Consider the following 18,587-nt stretch of genomic DNA (forward strand, 5'->3'; position numbering starts at 1 on the left):
TTACCATGTGTAGAAGCAACAAATCTCGATCGTATCCTCTTGTTCGGGTGACGACAACCACATGTTAATGTAAGGTGTAAACACAAGCCAACTCTGTGATACATGTATTTCAATAAACTTCAAAGCAACGAACGAGTCCCATTCTATTTCAGTCTCATCAGGCTCGTTTCCCTTTCGCACCGAAATCGAGCGTGATTCATCGGTTGTCGGAAGGGCCTCCTCAGGGCTGGGAGATGGAGTGTACTTAGGACTATGTAAGGTAGTGAACGTAGGCATCTTGAACTCCAAGCTCTGAGTCTGAGTAGACCCGCCGCCACGACCACAACGCAGCGACTTTAGCAGAGGCCACAGCGAGCGGGTCGAGTTGGCCTTGGAGCTCCTCAGAGTCCGTTTGTTGACGTGCTCAATGGTGAGGCGGCAGCGCAGCACCTGGACGAAGACCTGTTGGATCTGGCGGAAGGAGAGGTTGTACAGGAAGGGGTTGAGCACGGAGCTGAGGTAAAAGAAGGTGTCGGCCACGGGGTGCAGCACCACATAGCTGCGGAAGTAGGGCATGGTCCAGCTGGACTTGGGCACAGAGGCGGTCATCAGGCGACGGACCTGGTTGGGCAGTCAGCACAGGGTGAGGGAGCCCACTATTAAACCTGAGAAAAGAGGGATGGAAACAGGGAGAGAGAGAGGGGGAAGAAGAGAGAGGGAGAGTAAGTAATTAAGAATATGTGAGAATAGGGCAGTGGACTAATGAATAATGCAAATAAATGTCAGTGCATGGAGGTCCGTGCTGGTGTACAAAAAACGGCCAGTTAGTCCTTAGGGGACCGAGTTGATTTCAAATTACATTTCAATAATTTAGATGTATTTATATTCATATCGGCATACTACTACATGGTCCACTGATTATGAATTGAGGGCTTAAATTGAAATGCTGTGAGAAAAATCGAAACAGAAATATGGGGTATGGAAATATTTTATTCAGCCCTGTCTCACAGTGAAGTGGAGCTGAGAGTAGAAGAGGCGCATTATGGGTCGACCGTGAGTAGTCCATTAGAGGGGGTAATTACATATTCCTACTCTCGTTTTAGTGAATTTCAGACTACAACAGTACCCATTCTAATGATAAAAATTTAACAACAAATGAAGAAAAAACATCAACAGGGATTTGTATTTTTATCCAATTTATGTTTTCATTAATGGGGGTGTTATTTGATGTGTAACTGTGCCAGGCAATTATTTTAAAAGAAAAACCCAGAATAATGGCAACTGCTGAAAAACATTGTCATCGTCTATGACTGAACATTATCCTTGCCAAAATAAATATAATTGGGATTTAATAAGAATACCAAAAAACATTTATTGAGTGTAGAAGTTCTCTGTGATGATGAGGTTCAGGTTCTAGAAACATTCCTCCCTGGCTACTGTTGTATGTACTCTTTGGGGAAAACACTGATGAATAGGTTATACACTGCATGAAAAAGTGGGAACAATTTACTTGATTATAAAAAAGAATAACTCCTCAGTTACTTATCCTTGTAATTTATTTTCAAAACTTTTTAAGTGTTTAAATTAAATAAGTATTAAAAATACTGTAGTCTAACAATTTTGTTTAACACTGTAACTAACACTTTTTAAGTGTTGCAATAAATGAAACTGTTTAGTTTGCTTACCAACATGTACATGAATTTGTAGATTCTAGAAGACATAAATATCTGCACTGTTCTTATTTCCATTACATACTCTGCTGCTTATCTAAAAATTCACATGCAAATTGGTCAAATCCCACTGCATTTTGGCTTTGGCTCATACATCTTTTTTTGTGCAGACTTGAATGCAGGTTGATCTTATGTTTATACACAACATTATTCTACAGTGTGAATGCACCATGAGGCAAAGTCATCCAGTAGCAAGTGTCAGGAATGGGTCTCAGAAAACTCAAGACAGAAACTTTAAATGTGAAACATACAGTATGCTATTTATGACTGGAAAGTAGGCTTAGATATGGCATCAGCCTGGTATGTCATGTGTATGCTATAGCAGGTGCACAAACCATGAAGTATGGTCTCAGCACATATTTATCATATGCTTTAAGCCTCATACTAAAGTAGACTAAGCTGACAGTAAAGCATGTGGAGATTAAACTCCAACCCTTGGTGGTAGTGAGTTTGGACTATTATAGCCAAACTATTCTATCACCTACAAATGTGCCAGAATTGTGTTGAAGATACAATATCCCCATCAACCATATTTCTAATGCTAAATGAATAATGCTTGGTTCCACATCAACAAATGCATCCTGAAGAGACACATTCCTGAGAGCACTAATCGAATTTCCCTATATACATCAAGTTAAGGAAATAGAAATTGACAAGATCCACAAGTCAAGTTACAGACATCGGAGGCTAAAAAAGTATGGTTTTCCTAAAATATTAAATTCATTACAAACATGTCGCTAGACAATTCATGCCTAAAGGGGTAAACAGAAAACTGATAGGGATACTGTAAGTCAAATGGAAACTTCTCACAGAATATTTAGCGGGAACATATGAATACCAAAGCTATCAAAGCAGTATTTGCTTATGTCATCAAAGACGCCAATGGTTTTCGAAATGTTCTTACATTTGGACTCTAATATACACATTATTAATGAATGGATATGAATGCTGTTATGAGTCCAAATGTAAGAAAGTTTTGTCCAAATTGGCACGATTTTCAGAGTGTACGGCTGTGCATTAATATGTAAGAGACATCTTGCCATTATTATAACAAACATTATTATATTACATTATTGTATCCAAGGGGTTTGTGGTAATTTGACGATCAATAATAGATCTGCCTCTCTGGCTATTTGTATTCCGCAGACCAAGTTGTTCTTGTGGAAGTTGGGCTTTACTTCATAATTGAAAGTTAGCTTTATAATTCTGAGAGGTATTCCTCTCATTCAACTGTCATGGTGGTTTGGGCATATCATTTTTACAGACAAATAGTGAAATTAGAGAACAATGCCTGAACTAGAACTAGTCTAATCTGCTCATAAAAGCCACTACTTTACTTATACTTGTCTTGTTGAGCAGCTAGAATCAGGTGTGTTAAATTAGGGTTGGACTGAAAACCCACAGGACGGTAGATCTCCAGGAAGAGGGTTGGGCAGCCCTGATCTAGAGTATCAATACCCTAACCCCTAACACGTCACAGACCAGTGAAACAATAACATTTCCCTGAACGAGCTCCAATCTGTGTTACCAGCTTCAACGTTGATTCCTCCCCAGCAGAATGAAGAACAGTGACAGCCACAGGCCCACCGTCACCGGTCACCATAAGCCACATTAGCTTGTCTCCAGGCAGAGGCCAATCCATTACTAGGCCGATGTGACCATAGCATGTTAGCCTTAGCAGAGGTCAACCCATTACAGGCTGGAAGGGCCACTGCGCTCAGCTGATTACCAGCTGGGTCACTGGCAACAGGACCATTCCCTTCCCTCCTATCAGCAAGGCCGTGAGCTAGTCAGCACCAAATGCCATCAGTGGCCACCCTTCCAACAATTCAGCAAAGGGACTGGAATTAAAGGAAGGAAAGCCTGCACATGGTACTGTATACACTGCTACTGTGCTTTATTCCTGCTCATCATACATACAGTGGGGGAAAAAAGTATTTAGTCAGCCACCAATTGTGCAAGTTCTCCCACTTAAAAAGATGAGAGAGGCCTGTAATTTTCATCATAGGTACACGTCAACTATGACAGACAAAATGAGGAAAAAAATTCCAGAAAATCACATTGTAGGATGTTTAATGAATTTATTTGCAAATTATGGTGGAAAATAAGTATTTGGTCAATAACAAAAGTTTCTCAATACTTTGTTATATACCCTTTGTTGGCAATGACACAGGTCAAACGTTTTCTGTAAGTCTTCACAAGGTTTTCACACACTGTTGCTGGTATTTTGGCCCATTCCTCCATGCAGATCTCCTCTAGAGCAGTGATGTTTTGGGGCTGTCGCTGGGCAACACGGACTTTCAACTCCCTCCAAAGATTTTCTATGGGGTTGAGATCTGGAGACTGGCTAGGCCACTCCAGGACCTTGAAATGCTTCTTACGAAGCCACTCCTTCGTTGCCCGGGCGGTGTGTTTGGGATCATTGTCATGCTGAAAGACCCAGCCACGTTTCATCTTCAATGCCCTTGCTGATGGAAGGAGGTTTTCACTCAAAATCTCATTATACATGGCCCCATTCATTCTTTCCTTTACACGGATCAGTCATCCTGGTCCCTTTGCAGAAAAACAGCCCAAAAGCATGATGTTTCCACCCCCATGCTTCACAGTAGGTATGGTGTTCTTTGGATGCAACTCAGCATTCTTTGTCCTCCAAACACGACGAGTTGAGTTTTTACCAAAAAGTTATATTTTGGTTTCATCTGACCATATGACATTCTCCCAATCCTCTTCTGGATCATCCAAATGCACTCTAGCAAACTTCAGACGGGCCTGGACATGTACTGGCTTAAGCAGGGGGACACGTCTGGCACTGCAGGATTTGAGTCCCTGGCGGCGTAGTGTGTTACTGATGGTAGGCTTTGTTACTTTGGTCCCAGCTCTCTGCAGGTCATTCACTAGGTCCCCCCGTGTGGTTCTGGGATTTTTGCTCACCGTTCTTGGGATCATTTTGACCCCACGGGGTGAGATCTTGCGTGGAGCCCCAGATCGAGGGAGATTATCAGTGGTCTTGTATGTCTTCCATTTCCTAATAATTGCTCCCACAGTTGATTTCTTCAAACCAAGCTGCTTACCTATTGCAGATTCAGTCTTCCTAGCCTGGTGCAGGTCTACAATTGTGTTTCTGGTGTCCTTTGACAGCTCTTTGGTCTTGGCCATAGTGGAGTTTGGAGTGTGACTGTTTGAGGTTGTGGACAGGTGTCTTTTATACTGATAACAAGTTCAAACCGGTGCCATTAATACAGGTAACGAGTGGAGGACAGAGGAGCCTCTTAAAGAAGTTGTTACAGGTCTGTGAGAGCCAGAAATCTTGCTTGTTTGTAGGTGACCAAATACTTATTTTCCACCATAATTTGCAAATAAATTCATAAAAAATCCTACAATGTGATTTTCTGGATTTTTCTTTCTCATTTTGTCTGTCACAGTTGACGTGTACCTATGATGAAAATTACAGGCCTCTCTCATATTTTTAAGTGGGAGAACTTGCACAATTGGTGGCTGACTAAATACTTTTTTTCCCCACTGTATGGGACTGGAGCTTGGCATAAGTCCCAGTTAAACTGCTGGAGGTGGGTTTCGGGACATGGGAATGGACTACTCTGTGCATGTTTTTGATGGAGCATAGTTAAGTTCATTTATTTGATTGTGGATGCTAAAGAAGACTGAAAACCCAGATTTCTTCACAACAAACAATGATTCAACCCCCTTTGTGTGGAATATCTGTTTTTGTTAGTTCTGCACAGGCTATGAAATACCAAGGCCGCCATTCAGAACAACATGGCTCTGCCAGTGCCTAGTCCAGGTGTTGGCACACTACAGTCAGACAGAGCCCCATGGATGTCAACAGTGGTTCTCCCTGACAGGTTTACCAATGACAATAGCAAGGCTGAGTAAGCTTTGCTTGATTCTTGTAGAATCGATTAAGTCTATCCTTTGTGTGACCTTTTAGCTGATACCATGTCCAAATGTTCAGCAGAGAACCATGAAGACAATGCCGACTGCTATTGTATTTGCTCCAGATTCCTGGGGAGGAGATCGATCCGAGTTTGGTTCTTCCTATCCCAAGGCTTCCTCATTCTAGTGTGACCAGTCACGTGTAAAATTGGCATTGGACCAGCATGGATTGGTGCCGTAAAACCGTAATAGAATTAAACTGTAAAACATTCAAACGTTATAGCCTCCATAATGGTAGTTGTCAATGACTGTTGATTGATGTTGTATTTTTATTTATTTTTGTGTTGTGGGTCTTTGGTTGAATACAGTATCTAGAATCGGTCTTATGCCATAACCATATACCACATAATGCCAAAAACACACACACCTCAAAACATTTGTAGTCATATATTGTTGTCAAGGCACACAAAAGGTACACAAATGATGCACATCTACACACACATTCGCACGCAGGCACGCGCACGAATGCACGCACACGCATCCTTTAACAGCAAGTACTTGGCGAAACACACACTCATGTTCTGGCTCAGGGTCTGTTTTTTCTTCGGCTATCCTGCTGGGCGCTCCTGCTGCCTCACACTGCATATGAAAGAACAGTCTGGACAGCCTGGTCCCCTGACACACACACACACACACGCATGCACAGGGTTGGGGAGTAATGGATTACATGTAAGTAACTGATCTATTACGTTACCAGCAAAAATATTGTAATCCGATTACAGATACTTTTGAAAAACTAAATGATTACTTCAACTTTTTTTTACACCTTTCTGTTTCTCAATGACATTCAAATCAGCATAAAAAAGGTGCAAGTTTAAGTTTTTTCCACCTGCGTGAGTCTGACCCACTGATTTATATATACACTGATAGGCAGGCACTTTGTTGAAGCCACCGTGCCTCCATCTTGGCACTCCCCCATCAGTGTAAAAAATATTTTGGAAGCTATAGAAATGCATTTATTGATGTCTACATTCATTTTTGCCATGTTTTTGCCAAGCGCAACATAACTTCAGCATGTAACTTAGCTAGAAAGATGTGTTGGCATCGAGTAATTGTCTCTGGCCCCTCCCAGTTAGAGAGAGTGATGAGCTCTACAGCAGACTCGCACAACTCAATCGCTGGTTGAAAACTGTTTTCTGCCCCTCCCAAAAGATAGAATTTGTAGATAACTGGCCCTCTTTCTGGGACTCCCCCACAAACAGGACCAAGCATGGCCTGCTGAGGAGTGACAGATTCCATCCAAGCTGGAGGGGTGCTCTCATCTTATCTATCAACATATACAGGGCTCTAACTCCTCCAGCTCAACAATGATATGGGGTGCAGGCCAGGCAGCAGGCTGTTAGCCTGGTGGAGTCTGCTACTAGCACAGTCAGTGTAGTCAGCTCAGCTTTCCCCATTGAGACCGTGTCTGTGCCTCGATCTAGGTCGGCAAAACTAAACATGACGGTATTCGCTTTAGCAATCTCACTGGAATAAAGACCTCCTCCATTCCTGTCATTATTGAAAGAGATTGTGATAATATCGCACATCTAAAAATATAACTATTTAATGTTGTAGAGGGTATCCAAAAAAGTAACCAAAAAAGTGTTGAACAAATAAAAAATATATTTTATATTTGAGATTCTTCAAATAGCCACTCTTTGCCTTGATGACAGATTTGCACACTCGTGGCATTCTCTCAACCAGCTTCATGAGGTAGTCACCTGGAATGCATTTCAATTAACAGGTGTGCCTTCTTAAAAGTTAATTTGTGGAATTTCTTTGCTTCTTAATGCGTTTGAGCCAATCAGTTGTGTTGTTACAAGGTAAGAGGGGTATACAGAAGATAGCCCTATTTGGTAAAAGACCAAGTCCATATTATGGCAAGAACAGCTCAAATAAGCAAAGAGAAACAACGGTCCATTATTACTTTAAGAGATGAAGGTAAGTCAATACGGAACATTTCAAGAACTTTGAACGTTTCTTCAAGTGCAGTCGCAAAAACCATCAAGCGCTATGATGAAACTGGCTCTCATGAGGACCACCACAGGAATGGAAGACCCAAAGTTACTTCTGCTGCAGAGGATAAATTCATTATAGTTACCAGCCTCAGATATTGCAGCCCAATTGCTTCAAAGAAACCACTACTAAAGGACACCAATAAGAAGAAGAGACCTGCTTGGGCCAAGAAACATGAGCAATCAATCAATCAATCAATTTTATTTTATATAGCCCTTCGTACATCAGCTAATATCTCGAAGTGCTGTACAGAAACCCAGCCTAAAACCCCAAACAGCTAGTAATGCAGGTGTAGAAGCACGGTGGCTAGGAAAAACTCCCTAGAAAGGCCAAAACCTAGGAAGAAACCTAGAGAGGAACCAGGCTATGAGGGGTGGCCAGTCCTCTTCTGGCTGTGCCGGGTGGAGGTTATAACAGAACCATGCCAAGATGTTCAAAAATGTTCATAAGTGACAAGCATGGTCAAATAATAATCAGGAATAAATCTCAGTTGGCTTTTCATAGCCGATCATTAAGAGTTGAAAACAGCAGGTCTGGGACAGGTAGGGGTTCCATAACCGCAGGCAGAACAGTTGAAACTGGAATAGCAGCAAGGCCAGGCGGACTGGGGACAGCAAGGAGTCACCACGGCCGGTAGTCCCGACGTATGGTCCTAGGGCTCAGGTCTCTCAGTTGGCTTTTCATAGCCGATCATTAAGAGTTGAAAACAGCAGGTCTGGGACAGGTAGGGGTTTCGTAACCGCAGGCAGAACAGTTGAAACTGGAATAGCAGCAAGGCCAGGCGGACTGGGGACAGCAAGGTGTCAGCATGCCCGGTAGTCCTGACGTATGGTCCTAGGGCTCAGGTTCTCAGAGAGAAAGAGAGAACGAGAGAATTAGAGAGAGCATACTTAAATTCACACAGGACACTGGATAAGACAGGAGAAGTACTCCAGGTATAACCAACTAACCCCAGCCCCCCGACACATAAACTACTGCAGCATAAATACTGGAGGCTGAGACAGGAGCGGTCCGGAGACACTGTGGCCCCATCCGAAGAAACCCCCGGACAGGGCCAAACAGGAAGGATATAACCCCACCCACTCTGCCAAAGCACAGCCCCCGCACCACTAGAGGGATATCCTCAACCACCAACTTACAATCCTGAGACAAGGCCGAGTATAGCCCACAGAGGTCTCCACCACAGCACAAACCAAGGGGGGGCGCCAACCCAGACAGGAAGATCACGTCAGTAACTCAACCCACTCAAGTGACGCACCCCTCCTAGGGACGGCATGAAAGAGCACCAGCAAGCCAGTGACTCAGCCCCTGTAACAGGGTTAGAGGCAGAGAACCCCAGTGGAGAGAGGGGAACCGGCCTGGCAGAGACAGCAAGGGCTGTTCGTTGCTCCAGAGCCTTTCCGTTCACCTTCACACTCCTGGGCCAGACTACACTCAATCATATGACCTACTGAAGAGATAAGTCTTCAGTAAAGACTTAAAGGTTGAGACCGAGTCTGCGTCTCTCACATGGGTAGGCAGACTGTTCCATAAAAATGGAGATCTATAGGAGAAAGCCCTGCCTCCCGCTGTTTGCTTAGAAATTCTAGGGACAATTAGGAGGCCTGCGTCTTGTGACCGTAGCGTACGTATTGGTATGTACGGCAGGACCAACTCGGAAAGATAGGTAGGAGCAAGCCCATGTAACGCTTTATAGGTTAACAGTAAAACCTTGAAATCAGCCCTTGCCTTAACAGGAAGCCAGTGTAGGGAAGCTAGAACTGGAGTAATATGATCAAATTTCTTGGTTCTAGTCAGGATTCTAGCAGCCGTATTTAGCACTAACTGAAGTTTATTTAGTGCTTTATCCGGGTAGCCGGAAAGTAGAGCATTGCAGTAGTCTAACCTAGAAGTAACAAATGCATGGATTAATTTTTCTGCATCATTTTTGGACAGAAAATTTCTGATTTTTGCAATGTTACGTAGATGGAAAAAAGCTGTCCTTGAAACAGTCTTGATATGTTCGTCAAAAGAGAGATCAGGGTCAAGAGTAACGCCGAGGTCCTTCACAGTTTTATTTGAGACGACTTTACAACCATCAAGATGAATTGTCAGATTTAACAGAAGATCTCTTTGTTTCTTGGGACCTAGAACAAGCATCTCTGTTTTGTCCGAGTTTAAAAGTAGAAAGTTTTCAGCCATCCACTTCCTTATGTCTGAAACACAGGCTTCTAGCGAGGGCAATTTTGGGGCTTCACCATGTTTCATTGAAATGTACAGCTGTGTGTCATCCGCATAGCAGTGAAAGTTAACATTATGTTTTCGAATAACATCCCCAAGAGGTAAAATATATAGTGAAAACAATAGTGGTCCTAAAACGGAACCTTGAGGAACACCGAAATGTACAGTTGATTTGTCGGAGGACAGACCATTCACAGAGACAAACTGATATCTTTCCGACAGGTAAGATCTAAACCAGGCCAGAACTTGTCCGTGTAGACCAATTTGGGTTTCCAGTCTCTCCAAAAGAATGTGGTGATCGATGGTGTCAAAGGCAGCACTAAGGTCTAGTAGCACGAGGACAGATGCAGAGCCTCGGTCTGACGCCATTAAAAGGTCATTTACCACCTTCACAAGTGCAGTCTCAGTGCTATGATGGGGTCTAAAACCAGACTGAAGCATTTCGTATACATTGTTTGTCTTCAGAAAGGCAGTGAGTTGCTGCGCAACAGCTTTTTCTAAAATTTTTGAGAGGAATGGAAGATTCGATATAGGCCGATAGTTTTTTATATTTTCCGGGTCTTTTTCAAGAGAGGCTTTATCACTGCCACTTTTAGTGAGTTTGGTACACATCCGGTGGATAGAGAGCTGTTTATTATGTTCAACATAGGAGGGCCAAGCACAGGAAGCAGCTCCTTCAGCAGTTTAGTAGGAATAGGATCCAGTATGCAGCTTGAAGGTTTAGAGGCCATGATTATTTTCATCATTGTGTCAAGAGATATAGTACTAAAACACTTAAGTGTCTCTCCCGATCCCAGGCCCTCGCAGAGCTGTGCAGATCCAGGACAGCTAAGCCCTGGAGGAATACGCAGATTCAAAGAGGAGTCCGTAATTTGCTTTCTAATGGTCATGATCTTTTCCTCAAAGAAGTTCATGAATTTATTACTGCTGAAGTGAAAGCCATCCTCTCTTGGGGAATGCTGCTTTTTAGTTAGCTTTGCAACAGTATCAAAAAGAAATTTTGGATTGTTCTTATTTTCCTCGATTAAGTTGGAAAAGTAGGATGATCGAGCAGCAGTGAGGGCTCTTTGGTACTGCACGGTACTGTCTTTCCAAGCTAGTCGGAAGACTTCCAGTTTGGTGTGGCGCCATTTCCGTTCCAATTTCCTGGAAGCTTGCTTCAAAGCTCGGGTATTTTCTGTATACCAGGGAGCTAGTTTCTTATGACAAATGTTTTTAGTTTTTAGGGGTGCAACTGCATCTAGGGTATTGCGCAAGGTTAAATTGAGTTCCTCAGTTAAGTGGTTAACTGATTTTTGTCCTCTGACGTCCTTGGGTAGGCAGAAGGAGTCTGGAAGGGCATCAAGGAATTTTTGTGTTGTCTGAGAATTTATAGCACGACTTTTGATGCTCCTTGGTTGGGGTCTGAGCAGATTATTTGTTGCGATTGCAAACGTAATAAAATGGTGGTCCGATAGTCCAGGATTTTGTGGAAAAACATTAAGATCTACAACATTTATTCCATGGGACAAAACTAGGTCCAGAGTATGACTGTGGCAGTGAGTAGGTCCAGAGACATGTTGGACAAAACCCACTGAGTCGATGATGGCTCCGAAAGACTTTTGGAGTGGGTCTGTGGACTTCTCCATGTGAATATTAAAATCACCAAAAATTAGAATATGATCTGCTATGACTACAAGGTCTGATAGGAATTCAGGAAACTCAGAGAGGAACGCTGTATATGGCCCAGGAGGCCTGTAAACAGTAGCTATAAAAAGTGATTGAGTAGGCTGCATAGATTTCATGACTAGAAGCTCAAAAGACGAAAACGCCATTTTTTTTTTTGTAAATTGAAATTTGCTATCGTAAATGTTAGCAACACCTCCGCCTTTGCGGGATGCACGGGGAATATGGTCACTAGTGTAACCAGGAGGTGAGGCCTCATTTAACACAGCAAATTCATCAGGCTTAAGCCATGTTTCAGTCAGGCCAATCACATCAAGATTATGATCAGTGATTAGTTCATTGACTATGACTGCCTTTGAAGTGAGGGATCTAACATTAAGTAACCCTATTTTGAGATGTGAGGTATCACGATCTCTTTCAATAATGGCAGGAATGGAGGAGGTCTTTATCCTAATAAGATTGCTAAGGCGAACACCGCCATGTTTAGTTTTGCCCAACCTAGGTCGAGGCACAGACACAGTCTCAATGGGTATGGCTGAGCTGACTACACTGACTATGCTATTGGCAGACTCCACTAAGCTGGCAGGTTGGCTAACAGCCTGCTGCCTGGCCTGCACCCTATTTCACTGTGGGGCTAGAGGAGTTAGAGCCCTATCTATGTTGGTAGATAAGATGAGAGCACCCCTCCAGCTAGGATGGAGTCCGTCACTCCTCAGCAGGTCAGGCTTGGTCCTGTTTGTGGGTGAGTCCCAGAAAGAGGGCCAATTATCTACAAATTCTATCTTTTGGGAGGGGCAGAAAACAGTTTTCAACCAGCGATTGAGTGCTGAGACTCTGCTGTAGAGCTCGTCACTCCCCCTAACTGGGAGGGGGCCAGAGACAATTACTCGATGCCGACACATCTTTCTAGCTGATTTACAGCAATGGACATTAGACCTGTGGAAATGTGTCCTTTGGTCTGGAGTCCAAATTGGAGATTTTTGGTTCCAACCGCCGTGTCTTTGTGAGACTCGGTGTGGGTGAATGGATGATCTCTGCATGTGTAGTTCCCACCGTAAAACAAGGAGGAGGAGGTGTTATGGTGTGGGGGTGCTTTGCTGGTGACACTGTCTGTGATTTATTTAGAATTCAAGGCACACTTAACCAGCATGGCTACCACAGCATTCTGCAGCGACATGCCATCCCATCTGGTTTGGGCTTAGTGGGACTATTATTTATTTTTCAACAGGACAATGACCCAACACACCTCCAGGCTGTGTAAGGGCTATTTTATCTAGAAGGAGAGTGATGGAGTGCTGCATCAGATGACCTGGCCTCCACAATCCCCCGACCTCAACCCAACTGAGATGGTTTGGGATGAGTTGGACGACAGAGCGAAGGAAAAGCAGCCAGCAAGTGCTCAGCATATGTGGGAACTCCTTCAAGACTGTAAAGCTGGTTGAGAGAATGCCAAGAGTGTGCAAAGCTGTCATCAAGGCAAAGGGTGGCTATATGAAGAATCTCAAATCTCAAATATATTTTGATTTGTTTAACACTTTTTTGGTTACTACATGATTCCATATGTGTTATTTCATAGTTTTGATGTCTTCACTATTATTCTACAATGTAGAAAATAGTAAAAATAAAGAAAAACCCAGTTTGCCTCTGTGGATGGTTTGTCCTCTGACAAATCAATTGTACGTTTCAGTGTTCCTCAAGGTTCCGTTTTAGGACCACTATTGTTTTCACTATGTATTCTACCTCTTGGTGACATCATTCGGAAACACAAGGTCAACTTTCACTGCCATGCAGACAACACACAGCTGTACATTTTGATGAAATATGGTGAAGCCCCAAAATTGCCTACCTAGTTGGTGGTCTGTTGATATCCATCTACTGGTGTGGGGACTGTGCTTTAGGAAAGTGGGTGGGGTCAACCTGCCTGGTTGGCCCTGTCCAAGGGTATCGTCACACAGGGCCACAGTGTCCCCCGACCCCCTGTCTCAGCCTCCAGTATCTATTCTGCAATAGTCTATGTGCTGGGGGGCTAGGGTCAGTCTGTCTTATCTGGTGTCCTGTGTGAATTTAAGTATTCTCTCGCTCTCTCTCTCTCTCTCGCTCTCTCTCTCTCTCAGCCCTAGGACCATGCCTCAGGACTATCTGGCCTGACGACTCTTTGCTGTCCCAGTCCCCAGTCCACCTGGTCGTGCTGCTGATCCAGTTTAAACTGTTCTGCCTGCGGCGATGGAACCCTGACCTGTTCACCGGACATGCTACCTTGTTCCAGACCTGCCGTTTTTGACCCTCTCTCTCAAACCCTCCCTCCCTCTCTCTCTCTCTCTTTACCACACCTGCTGTCTCGACCTCTGAATGCTCGGCTATGAAAGCCAATTGATATTTACTCCTGAGGTGCTGACCTGTTGCACCCTCTACAACCACTGTGATTATTATTTGACCCATCTTGTCATCTATGAATGTGTCAACATCTTGAAGAACGATCTGGCCTTAAATGCCATGTACTCTTCCACAGTTTGGGGTTTTAGGATGGGTTTCTGTATAAGCACTTTGTGACATCTGCTGATGTAAAAAGGGCTTTATAAATAAATATGTGATTTGATATTCTATTACAGATACTTTAATAATAATACATTCAACTTTTATAGTGCTTTTCATTACAATCTCAAAGCGCTTTAAGCCATTTTATTTTTAAAGCATACTTTTAAACTGTATTATGTGAGCTAAACATAATAAAAGGAAAATGAAAATATAAAGAAATTACTTAAAATTCAATCAAGTTGTAGAAACATCTCAAGGATGATCAATGGAAACAGGATGCACCTGAGCTCAATTTCGAGTCTCATAGCAAAGGGTCTGAATACTTATGTAAATAAGGTTTTTCCGTTTTTTATTTTGAATAAATTTGCAACAATTTCTAAAAACCTGTTTTCGCTTTGTCATTATTTGTAGATTAATGAGAATTTGTGTTATTTTATCAAGTGTAAAAATTATTTAATTTGTTTTAGAATAAGGCTGTAACGTAACAAAATGTGGAAAAGATCAAGAGGTCTGAATACCTTCTGAATGCCCTGTATATGTGTATTTTAACCCAATAATGGTTGAACTGAAGAAGTTTAAGATGCCTATCAATCATGGAATAAAAGTTTGATGGATTTCCTCCCTTCCTCCGTGGTATTGTCCTCCACATACTGTCAAAAAATAGCTTAATTTAAGAAGACCAAGAGTGGGGCTTTCATTTTATTTTTATTTTTTTACAATTTCACCTTTATTTAACCAGGTAAACCAGGTGAGAACAAGTTACATATGGGGTAAACAAAATATAAAGTCAAAAAATACAACAGAAAATATATATACAGTGTGTGCGAATGTAGTAAGTTATGGAGGTAAGGTAATAAATAAATAGGCCATAGTGCAAAAATAGTTACAATTTCGTAATTAACACTGGAATGATAGATGTGCAAAAGATGATGTGCAAATAGAGATACTGGGGTGCAAATTAGCAAAATAAATAACAATATGGGGATGAGGTAGTTGGGTGGGCTAATTTCAGAATGGCTGTGTACAGGTGCACTGATCGGTAAACTGCTCTGACAACTGACGCTTAAAGTTAGTGAGGGAGATAAGAGTCTCCAGCTTCAGAGATTTTTGCAGTTCGTTCCAGTCATTGGCAGCAGAGAACTGGAAGGAATGGCGGCCAAAGGAGGTGTTGGCTTTGGGGATGACCAGTGAGGTATACCTGCTGGAGCGCAGACTACGGGTGGGTGTTGCTATGGTGACCAATGAGCTAAGATAAGGCGGGGATTTGCCTAGCAGTGATTTATAGATGGCCTGGAGCCAGTGGGTTTGGCGACGAATATGTAGTGAGGGCCAGCCAACAAGAGCGTACAGGTCACAATGGTGGGTAGTATATGGGGCTTTGGTGACAAAACGGATGGCACTGTGATAGACTACATCCAATTTGCTGAGTAGAGTGTTGGAGGCTATTTTGTAAATGACATCGCCGAAGTCAAGGATCGGTAGGATAGTCAGTTTTACGAGGGCATGTTTGGCAGCATGAGTGAAGGAGGCTTTGTTGCGAAATAGGAAGCCAATTCTAGATCTAACTTTTGATTGGATATGCTTAATGTGAGTCTGGAAGGAGAGTTTACAGTCTAACCAGACACCTAGGTATTTGTAGTTGTCCACATACTCTAGGTCAGACCCGCCGAGAGTAGTGATTCTAGTCGGGTGGGCGGGTGCAAGTAGCGTTCGGTTGAAGAGCATGCATTTAGTTTTACTAGTGTTTAAGAGCAGTTGGAGGCTACGGAAGGAGTGTTGTATGGCGTTGAAGCTCGTTTGGAGGTTTGTTAACACAGTGTCCAATGAAGGGCCAGATGTATACAAAATGGTGTCGTCCGCATAGAGGTGGATCCGAGCGTCACCAGCAGCAAGAGCGACATCATTGATAAACACAGAGAATAGAGTCGGCCCGAGAATTGAACACTGTGGCACCCCCATAGAGACTGCCATAGGTCCAGACAACAGGCCCTCCGATTTGACACATTGAACTCTATCTGAGAAGTAGTTGGTGAACCAGGCGAGGCAGTCATTTGAGAAACCAAGGCTATTTAGTCTGCCAATAAGAATGCGGTGGTTGACAGAGTCGAAAGCCTTGGTCAGGTCAATGAAAACGGCTGCACAGTACTGTCTATTATCGATCGCGGTTATAATATCGTTTAGGACCTTGAGCGTGGCTGAAGTGCACCCATGACCAGCTCGGAAACCGGATTGCATAGCGGAGAAGGTACGGTGGGGGGGCATGGGCAAGTTGCAGCGGAGGGTGCAGAGCTGGTGGCCGGGGTAGTGGTAGCCAGGTGGAAAGCATGGCCAGCCGTAGCAAAATGCTTGTAGAAATTCTTGATTATTGTAGATTTATCTGTGGTGACAGTGTTTCTTAGCCTCAGTGCAGTGGGCAGTTGGGAGGAGGTGCTCTTATTTTCCATGGACTTTACAGTGTCCCAAAACATTTTGGAGTTAGTGCTACAGGATGCAAATTTCTGTTTGAAAAAGCTAGCCTTTGCTTTCCTAACTGATTGTGTATATTGGTTCCTGACTTCCCTAAAAAGTTGCATATCGCGGGAGCTGTTCGATGCTAATGCAGTACGCCACAGGATGTTTTTGTGCTGGTCAAGGGCAGTCAAGTCTGAGGAGAACCAGGGGCTATATCTGTTCTTAGTTCTGAATTTTTTGAATGGGGCATGCTTATTTAAGATTGAGAAGAAAGCACTTTTAAAGAACAACCAGGCATCCTCTACTGATGGAATGAGGTCAATATCCATCCAGGATACCCGGGCCAGGTCAATTAGAAAGGCCTGCTCGCTAAAGTGTTTTAGGGAGCGCTTGACAGTGATGAGGGGTGGTTGTTTGATCGCGGACCCATTACGGACGCAGGCAATAAGGCAGTGATCGCTGAGATCCTGGTTGAAGACAGCAGAGGTGTATTTAGAGGGTAAATTTGTCAGGATGATATCTATGAGGGTGCCCATGTTTACAGATTTAGGGTTGTACCTGGTAGGTTCGTTGATAATTTGTGTGAAATTGAGGGCATCTAGTTTAGATTGTAGGTTGGCCGGGGTGTTAAGCATATCCCAGTTTAGGTCACCAAGCAGTACGAACTCTGAGGATAGATGGGGGGGCAATCAGTTTACATATGGTGTCCAGGGCACAGCTGGGGGCGGAGGGGGGTCTGTAGCAAGCGGCAACAGTGAGAGACTTATTTCTGGAAAGGTGGATTTTTAGAAGTAGAAGCTCAAACTGTTTGGGCGCAGACCTGGATAGTACGATAGAGCTCTGCAGGCTATCTCTACAGTAGATTGCAACCCCACCTCCTTTGGCAGATCTATCGAGATGGAAAATGTTGTAGTTGGGGATGGAAATTTCTTAATTTTTGGTGGCCTTCCTAAGCCAGGATTCAGACATCAGGGTTGGCGGAGTGTGCTAACGCAGTGAATAACTCAAACTTAGGGAGGAGGCTTCAGATGTTAATGTGCAAGAAACCAAGACTTTTACGGTTACAGAAGTCAACAAATGATAACGCCTGGGGAGTAGGAGTGATACTGGGGGCTACAGGGCCTGGGTTAACCTCTACATCACCAGAGGAACAGAGGAGGACTAGAATAAGGATACGGCTAAAGGCTTTAAGTACTGGTCTTCTAGTGTGTTGCGTACAGAGAAAAAAAGGGGCAGATTTCCGGGCGTTGTAGAATAGATTCAGGGCATTATGTACAGACAAGGATATGGAAGGATAGGAGTACAGTGGAGGTAAACCTAAGCGTTGGGTAACGATGAAAGAGATAGCATCACTGGAAGCACCGACTAAGTCGGTCTCCGCGTAAATGGGGGGTGGGACAAAGGAGCTATCTGAGGCAGGTTGAGCTGGGCTGGGGGATCTATAGTGAAATAGTACAATAAGAAATAACCGAAACAGCAATAAGCAAGGCATATTGCCATGGGAGAGAGGCATAAAGCAATCACAGGTGTTATTCGAGAGAGCTAAGACAACAGCTGGTAATGGCGACAAAGTTTGGGCTGAGGCTAAACATAAACAGGATGCGGTACCGTATAAAGGAACAGTCCAGCAGGCATCAGCTGTATACCTGAGTTATCATAAGGTCCGGTGAACAGCAATAGGAGAGTTCGGAGGTAGTTCAGGGGCTTCTACAGCACTGGCAAGCAAGAGGCCACGGCTTGCGTGTGCTAGCGGGCCGGGGCTAGCAGATGGATCTTCGTGGTCGACGTCGTAACGGGAAGCCTGTTGAAACCACATCAGACGATTTCGTCGGCAGACCAGTCGTGTTGTATCGGCGGAGCTCCGTGTCAACACTAGGAGGTCCCGTCCGGTTCACAGAGGTAGATAGCCGGGAGATGGGCCTGGCTCGAGGCTAGTTCAGGGCTGATTAGCCAACAACTACATCCATTTGGTTGCAGCTAACTAGTTGCGATGATCCGGTATTAAAGGTCCAGTGATTCAGTGATTCCGGCAGAAAAACCGATATGTTCTGGGTCGAT

At 43.7% G+C, this 18,587-nt stretch overlaps 1 pseudogene across 1 annotated transcript in view; it reads right to left on the bottom strand.

The window, feature by feature from the left end:
- The window catches only part of LOC311129316 (G-protein coupled receptor 39-like), an 89,716-nt pseudogene continuing 71,129 nt past the window's right edge, over positions 1-18,587 (bottom strand). The window contains exon 2 of the transcript in view: positions 1-644. The product of the transcript in view is annotated as a G-protein coupled receptor 39-like (transcript). The remainder of the gene's footprint in view (positions 645-18,587) is intronic.

The sequence above is a fragment of the Coregonus lavaretus genome (genome assembly GCF_964263955.1).
Source record: "Coregonus lavaretus genome assembly, chromosome: 5".
In the NCBI taxonomy this organism is placed as follows: domain Eukaryota; kingdom Metazoa; phylum Chordata; class Actinopteri; order Salmoniformes; family Salmonidae; genus Coregonus; species Coregonus lavaretus.